The 8,926-nt window shown below is 36.7% G+C and overlaps 1 pseudogene; it reads right to left on the bottom strand.

Annotated features, from left to right (window-relative positions):
- Positions 1 to 6,570: 6,570 nt before the first annotated feature.
- Positions 6,571 to 7,464, bottom strand: LOC100395477 (transmembrane protein 128 pseudogene; annotated as a pseudogene).
- Positions 7,465 to 8,926: the final 1,462 nt, after the last annotated feature.

Below are 8,926 nucleotides of genomic sequence, written 5' to 3'. Positions count from 1 at the left end.
GAGATCTACTCTCCTCGACCTCCCAAAGTGCTAGAATTATAGGTGTGAGCCACCATGCCAAGTCAGGAAAGTTCTTTAATTAAGATTTCAATGATAGATGCAAACATTTTACATGCAAGTATTTTTGCTAGTCACAAAGAACATGAACAAAAATACACTGGTTTTAGGATTTTGTAGGTGAAAAAGTAGAATTATGTATAAACTAGTATCAGCCTGGTGATGAATAGTCTTCATATGACAGAAAGATAAATTAATACCAAAAATTATAATCCAAATTGCCATTTTAGACCAAAGCATTACAAATAACCAGACAAAAATTTAAGAAAAACAAAATGAATTTTCAAAATTCTATAAAACATTTTTTTCAAGTGGGGTTAATGTGGAAATTCAGATTAAGATAAGTAAATACACTTAAACAGGCAATCTGAATAGTTCTACCGAACCAATAACACTCATAATAAAAGAGCTTTTCATCAGTATTACACACATGATTTCTTTGGCTTTCAGTCAGTCTTGGTTAACAGAAAAGTAACCCTAAGTCTCTTCATAAATGAAATACACCTAAGTGAGGAAAAGAAAATGTTGTGAAGCTTATAAGAAATAAAAATGTGTTTCACTCTTCTAACACTTATTTAAAGAAATGGCTCTTATTTTAGAAAATAATTAAAGAACTGTTTCAAACATATTTTTTCACAACTCTATTAAGAAAAATAATTTAGAGACTATTTCAAACATTTTCTCACAAACCTATTTAATCTACTTTTACACTGTTGGTGGGAGTGTAAATTAGTTCAACCATTATGGAAGACAATGTGGCGATTCCTCAAGGATCTAGAAATAGAAATGCCATTTGACCCAGCAATCCCATTACTGGGTGTATACCCAAAGGATTATAAAGCATTCTATTATAAAGACACATGCACATGTATGTTCATTGTGGCACTGTTTACAATTGCAAAGACCTGGAACCAATGCAAATGCTCATCAATGAGAGACTGGATAAAGAAAATGCAGCACATATACACCATGGAATACTATGCAGCCATAAAGAATAATGAGTTCATATTCTTCATAGGGACGTGGATGAATCTGGAAACCATCATTCTCAGCAAACTGACATAAGAACACAAAACCAAACACTGCATGTTCTCACTCATAGGCGGGTATTGAACAATGAGAACACAGGCCACAGGGAGGGGAACATCACACACTGGGGTCTGTGGTGGGTGGGGAGGTAGGGGAGGGACAGCAGGTGGTGGGGAGGTTGGGGAGGGATAACATTGGGAGAAATGCCTGATTTAAGTGATGGGAAGATGGAGGCAGCAAACCACCATGGCATGTGTGTACATTTGCAAAAATCTTGCAAGATCTGCACATGTACCCCAGAACTTAACGTACAATTTTTTTTTAAAATGCTAATACTAGGTTCTACTCCTGGAGATTCCAACTTCATTGGTGTGATGTGGGACTCTCCAACAAATTATAATATGAAGTCAAGGATAAGAACTACTGTTGTGACTCTCCAACTTTAGAATGCATGCAAATGATGTGCAGCTCCTGTTAAGATAAAAATCTTGGCTCTGGGGTGGGGCCTGAGATTCTGCATTTCTAGCACACATCTCCATGATGCCTGTGCTGCTAGTCTGGGGAACCTGGTTTAAGTAGCAAGGTTTTATATCATAAACTACTATTAGCAGCAAGATATTAGTCATAAAATCACAGCTGCTATTGCCCAAGTTGTGGCAATGCCAGTCAGGTCTAAGGACTCACTAGTAAGCCTACCTTGCCAATGTTACCCCAAGCTGCAAGTTGAAAGAGAAGTCACTTCTAACCCTTCTGATACCAAATGCATGGGTGGTTTTGGTTTTCACACCAAGCAATTCTCCAATTCTTTGTGGACACTCACCAGTGTTCTACAATTTAACTCAGTTTTCACACTAACCACTCAGAGGTAGTGTAGACTTCACAGGTTAAATGCTCAGCCCCACAAGACTGCCTTCTACTTCAGACACCAATTACAAGTAGTAGGTCCCCAGGTTACCTACAGCTCCAGTCCAACTTGGCTGCAAGTTGGAGCCTCTCACGCCCTCCTCCTCAATTGGAATCATTTGCTATAATGGTTCACATAACCTAGAAGGACACTTTGCTTGCTATTACTGGTTTGTGATAAAGTATATGAGTGAACAGCCAGTGAAGAGGTACACAAAGTGAGGTCCAAAAGAGTCCCAATCATAGAAACTTGTGTCTCGATGGAGTTGGGATGCACCACCATTCTGGTACACGGATGCATTCTCCAACCCAGAAACCCTCCAAACTTCATTGTTTAGGGGTTTTATAAAGGTTCCATTATGTGGATGTGATTCATTAAATCACTGGCTATTGGCAATCAGTTCAATCTCCAGCCTCTTCTCCTCCCTGGAGGGAAGGGATACTGAAAGTTCCAATCTTCTAATCATGTCTTGGTCTTTTTAGTGACCATCCTCCATCCTCAAGTTATCTAGAGACTCTCAGTCTCCAGTCTTCTTTTTAGCATAAACTCAGGTGTGTTTGAACAGACTTTATTGTGAATAACAAAACATGTTCCCCTCACCCCACCTTATTTGCTTAATCTAAGATTGGTATATCCTAGTAAGTAGAGTTTTTATATACAAATGTCTTGGCTGATTTCATGAAGGCCACATCCCATTAGATTTTACTTTTCATTCTCTATAAAGCCTCTTCTCTTCCCTCTTAATGCATACATCTTCCAAAAGTACCACTGGGTCATCTTACCATTTGCCATTACATTGCACAGTTTAATATTTTTTATTTATTTTAATGTTTGTCTTTCCTTTCTAGACTATAAGCCATTAGGGTAAATGTAGATATCTTTCCTAGATCCAAGTTTTCAGCTTATTTAGAAAATTGTGAATACTGTACCTTCCAAAGGTTTGTGGAATAGAAGATCAATATCCAGTGCTAACTATCCCCACAATTAGCATCAAATTGCTAGCCTTCAGACACAGTGCCTTAATTTCTGCACTGCTCTCCTTGAGTTGTCTTATCTAGTATGTTTCTCCAGCCTATCCCCTTGGTCCAGAGCATGAGCTTCAATTTTTGTCCTGTCTCCCTCTTCAAGAACTCTCAGCATCCTTAACACACCATGGCTGAGTTATAATGAGTACCCTTGAGAAGAGACTGATTCTGGAGGTACATTCAGCAGTTATACTCCTTTGTTAAACATTTGATGTGCACATACTCTTTTCAATCAACAAGCAGATGAGTCTTTAACTCTAGATTTAAAAAAAATCATAAAGTTACTGCATTTTCTCTTTCCTTCCCCCAAAGAGTTTATTGTGCATATTTCCACTACTATGATCTATACTCATCAATCAGATTGTTAGATCTGAGAACTTAGGATTAGCATTTCTGTTTATTTTGACATGTATAAATTCTGTTGAATCTGACCTGAAGAATTTCTCAAATATATTCCATTTTATTTAACTAATCAGCTGCTTCTCAAAATATTATTTCTTGCAATTATGCCATTGGTCAGAGAGAGGGCTATCTTTCTAGTTACCGGAATAAAACTAGAATCAGTTTTTGTTTTTTTTTTTTCTCTAAGTAATGTCGTTTTTGCACAGCCTAGTAGCCCATGGGTAAAACAGACGAGACTTAAGGTCACCACTGGCCAGGCCTCCCAGAGGTGCCTACAGGCTTCCAGTGAAATAGACTCTACCTTGAACAGCCAGGGGAAGCATTGATGGGTCTCAGCAAGTACAAAGGTGTCAGCACAAGCCTCTCTGAGACAGCTAGACTTGGTACCAAACCACAGTGAAGGTAGCCAGGTATTCAGAAACTGGACTGACCAGGCACAAAGAAAAAAACAAAAACACAGAGAAACAAACAAATGACTTTTCCAAATAAGCAGCCAAAAGTCAATCCCTTTATTTTATTTCAAGTATAGCTTGTCTAAACTCAAAGTGTTCTGCTAAATTGTGTCAACTAGCTTTCTAAGACCTTCAGGCTTTAATTACCTTAAGGAGAAAGTCTGGTGTCCAAAGAAAGTCTCATGACAAACTGGGTTTTGCTTTGGGGTGAAAGAAGGTCCAGGAATGAGGCCGTCTTAGGGATCCCCTGCCAAATCAAATATCTCTTCATTCTTCATGGTGATGAGACTGGTGATCCACATAATTAATATAAGCTCACACAGAAGTAAACATAAAATCATTAAACAGGAAGTCTTTAACCAGGCAGCAGGCAGTGGGGAGGTTGGGGGAGGGAATTAATGTCTTAGGAACAGAGGCAAGTAGCACATGGTATTTTTAAATGAACCTTTGTTCCTGGTCTAAAATCAAATAGATTTTAAAATTTTCTCTGCACAGCAGCCTGAACAAGGTGGTTTGGAGCAAGTGTTATGTCCAGAATATTTATGCTCTGGCAGTTACAGCATAGTATATGTGATAACTATATTCCATATATGAAGTAGCAAATTCAAAAAGAACTGGTAAGAAAAATAGTTGTTCAATAATTTGTACTCCTTAAAGACTAAATTTGGAGGAACAGCAGATAGCTTGAGAGCCCACTATGTTTGGCCTTAAAACAGTAGCTCTGTTGTGGTGCACAGAGGGAGTGAGGGTGGGATCTTTATTTATCAGTTGAATAGGGACCAGGCACTATGTGAACTGCTGAGAATATGTCATCTCATTTAACAGTAAATACATCTTATTTGAACTCTCTGATATCATGCATTTTTCTTGCAGAACACACAGGGTAAACATATGGGCCCTATTCAGCAAGTGAATTTCAAGATATGCACATCCCATTTCCAACAGATAAATGGCACAAAGAGAGGAATAAACACACTCACTGCAGAATCTCTTGATTAAAGCCTCCTTGTATGGAGATTTTAAAATGAGGCTTGCTTGCTTGCTTTTTTAATGTTTCAACTAGGGAATTAAGCTAAAAGGAAAAATATAAATCTGCCCTGCAGTTTTCTGCATCAGGAAAATAAGTTGTGACAGGATGTCACTTTTGACCCTTTCTCAAATGATCAGAGTTATAGGTGAATGTTACCAAGGACCACAGTTTGGGTTTCATTAGCAGTAAGTCTAGAATGTCTAAGTTCAGGACCTCCCTATAGAGTTTGACTGTGGGCAGTGGGTGAACACCTAGGGACTACCATCACCAGCATAACAGCCAGCTCAGAAGTCTCTTCCTGTCCCAGAAAGGAAGAATCACACCTTTGGCAGAGGCTTGAAGGCAGGATGACTAATACTGTATTTATAGGAACCCCAAAAGAAACACCCCAAACCCTTTGGCTGTTGTCTGTTCATTGTTTGCTGAAATGCCTATTGCATCACAGTTTTTTTTAAGTCAAGCAAGACCCAGCATGTGGAGAGGAGGCAGCTGGTAATTTTGCTACTGTTACAAAACACAGCCTTTGATGGAAGCATCGAATGATATCCCCACGTGGACAGGTAAGGAAACAAGAATTAGAGGAGGTTGACTTTCTTCCTTGTCTATTACCACATTGGGTAAGTAGCAGAATCAGTTGAACTCAGGCAGTTTATTGTTGGGTATATGTTCTCTGCTCTTCCCTACCTTGTCATGAGGGTAGTATCAGTCATACAACGTAAACTGCCCTCCACCAGGAATACAGAAACATACCACAGCCAATGGGAAACCAGAAAGATAAAGAAAAAAGACTAGCAATTCCCAGCTAACATTGTAAACATGGTAACAGTGTAAACACTGCATCTGGAGAACTTGTACTTTATTTTTTTCCTGAAATTTCAATCCTTTCCAGTGAATGTGGATTTTTTAAATTAAATATTAGTAAGGATGTATCCTGGAGCCAGTTGAACCAAATTGATGTTTATCTTCAAGATTCTAATGCACCTGCTGCAAATACTGGTGATGAACCCTTAAGTGGGGCCTGAATAGAGCCTGAACCCCTTGTATTTAATGCTGATGGGAGGCCTGATCTCTCTTACTCTGCTTTCTTCAAGTAACACTGATAAAGAAAACAGACTAAGAGGAAATCCTACCAACATAACTCCAATATTTTGATTTTTGCTTTCATGAAGACTTTCAACTCAGGATGTTAGATCTATTTTACACAGACAAGTGCTTGTGTTTTCACATTCTCATTATATGGGAAAAGTGAAAAAAGGAACAAAAAATTACCACAATAAAATAAAAAAAGCAAAGTGTAAATTTTGAAAACTCAATGGAATATTTCTAGATGGCTTGCATTTTGAAATCTCATTTTTTATTTTTTTAAGTTATAAAAATATTTTATTTAAATGGCACAGAAAAAATATATATACTTAAAATGATTAAAACTTCACATTAGGAAATTCTAAAAACTCAATAATTTACACAATGATAAAATCTAAAGTGATGAAAAAACATAAAATGCTTTCATTTGGTCCTGTCACCTAACAAAACTATCATAAACACGAGATTATAGCAATTACTGAAGCTGGTTAAAGGCACATGACCACATAATTCCTTATACACATTTAGCCATTTTAAACATCCTTGTCTAAATCCCTCAAATGAAAGAGTGAACAATTTATTAAAAATATTAACAGTGCATTATGCACCTATAATGAAACCACTTTCTCCAAAGAATCAACCAGATTAACACTGCAAAATAGTATTTCTGTATCACTGACTTCTAAAATTTTTAATAATTTAAGAATATGCAAATGAAATATAATTTATTCTGGTTTCAATAACAGTTATACAAAGTCACAATTTTTCCCAGGAAACCACTTCATAGTTGCAAAAACACAGTGTAGCTTTTTTGTTAGGGTCTGCCATGCTTTCAGCTAGCTGGATGTTTAACCATTCACTTCAAATTTACATGTACAGTCAGGCACAGTGGCATGGGCCTGTAGTCCCAACTACTTCGAAGGTTGAGGCAGGAGGATCACTTGATTCTAGGAGTTCAAGGCCAGTCTGGGCCACATAGAAGACACTGTCTCTTCAGAAATCATCCAAAAAGTGAGATAAACATTACAACCTCCATAAACTGGGTAAACGACAACAATGTAGTGAAAAATGACCACACATGCCATAAAAAAATGTTGAGGCAAATTCCTGCTGCAATAAAGGCAGCAGTGGTAATGGGAATCAGGGCTGGATGCTTGACATCATATTCTCCAATTCCATGATACCACTCCAGGTATACTATGCAGTAAAACACAATTGATAAACTAACAAGCAACAAGGCACTGTCACAGAGAAACCAGCTGCTAGTGTGAAAGCTTTCTTTAAGGGTTTTAAAGAAGTCAGTATAATAGGTCACAATAATGGATGCCAAAATCCAGAATCCAGAATGGATATTAAGTCTTGGAAGAGGTTTCTCTTTTTCTCAACAGCTGTAGAGGTTTCCTCATGGTCCAGCTGGGCCTCGGCATCCGGCAGGAACAGGAATCATCACCGGAGCTGCTGCCAGGCCCATGAAGGGTCCATCTTGGTACCGCCTGAAATTGAAAGCTCATTATTTAAGCTCCAAAATTAAGTAAATTTTTTGTGGACTAAATATAATTTTATAACCATAAAAACAGTTTTAGGACTGTTTCAAAGGCTTGACAAGTTTGACCAAACTTCTTAAAACCATTCTGTCACACAAAGGGCAGTGCAAAAGAATAGAGGAACAAAGTGTGCATCAATGTTTTATTAAATAAGTGCAATTGGCAAAACTTTTAATCCACCTCACAATGCTAGGCACAAGCTCCAAACACAGATGATAAATAGGAAAAACATGGTGAGGCTTTGGTCATGCAACACATCTGTTCACTTAGTTGGGTCATGTTTTAGATTTGGGCATAACAAGATTTCATTGTCTTTATGCACAGTGACAACAATGAAATGAATGTTGTTTGAACTCTGAATTGTATAAATACATAGACATGTTGATTTGAGAAGAGAAAACAATGTGAAAATTGGCAAAATACCCATTTCAAGAATTACAGATACTCTTATTTAAACCAAAAAAGAGAAAGAAAGAAAGAAAGACTAGCACGCAAATGGCAGACCACCCACGAAGTGCAACTAAAATCTGAAAAACATGAACAAAATAAAATGTTCTCCAGCCAGTATAATTCCTAAAAGTATTAACTTTAAAAAGCTCTTCATTTAATCCAATGACTTCAAAATATTTCATTGAAATACAGACTCCTTTTGTGTAATTAGTGGAAGTCCTCTCACATATATGAAATGAATTGAGATCAATAGAAAAGGCCAATAATAATGATAGTTGCTAGTATTTATGGGGCACTTTCTATGGGTGAAACAGAAATATTATACATGTTATCTTATGCAATCCTATCATCAAGCCTATAAAATATATATTAAATGAAACATTTAATATATATTTATATACTATTATATAAATAATATATATTATTTATATATATTATTAATAAATGTATTTATCAAATAAAGGCTAAGACACTAAATACATGCATAAAGTTACAGAACAAGATTCAAATTCAGGCCCGTCCTAGTCTAAGACATGTGGCCTTTCACTACAATATGCAGACATTTAATAACTCTTTTCCAACAGTGAGTATAATTAGATTGCAGTGAATAAAATTCATTACTAACAACAAAAGAGAAACACATAACCTCAAAATAAGGACTCAATTTCTAGAAGAAAAAATTTGATGACAAAATCTTCCCAGGAAACAAATAAGCAACTAAACTGGGAAAATGTGCACTCAATTTGAAAGAAACACAAAAAGGAAAATGTCCAATAATAATTCAAAATAAATCTGTCTTAAGCAATGAAGAAGTCATGAATAGAGGAATCTGAGTGTTTTCTCTCTGTAGAAGTAAAATGTCTACATGGCACCAAGAAGAGCCTAATTAAATATGGGGAATGTTCTTTGTCTCATTTTTCTCTGATTATCGTGGTTACCAATAATTATTC

The sequence above is a fragment of the Callithrix jacchus genome, chromosome 17, assembly GCF_049354715.1.
Source record: "Callithrix jacchus isolate 240 chromosome 17, calJac240_pri, whole genome shotgun sequence".
NCBI lineage: Eukaryota > Metazoa > Chordata > Mammalia > Primates > Cebidae > Callithrix > Callithrix jacchus.
Note: the sequence above shows the minus strand (reverse complement) of the source record. Positions and strands in the feature narration are given on the sequence as shown.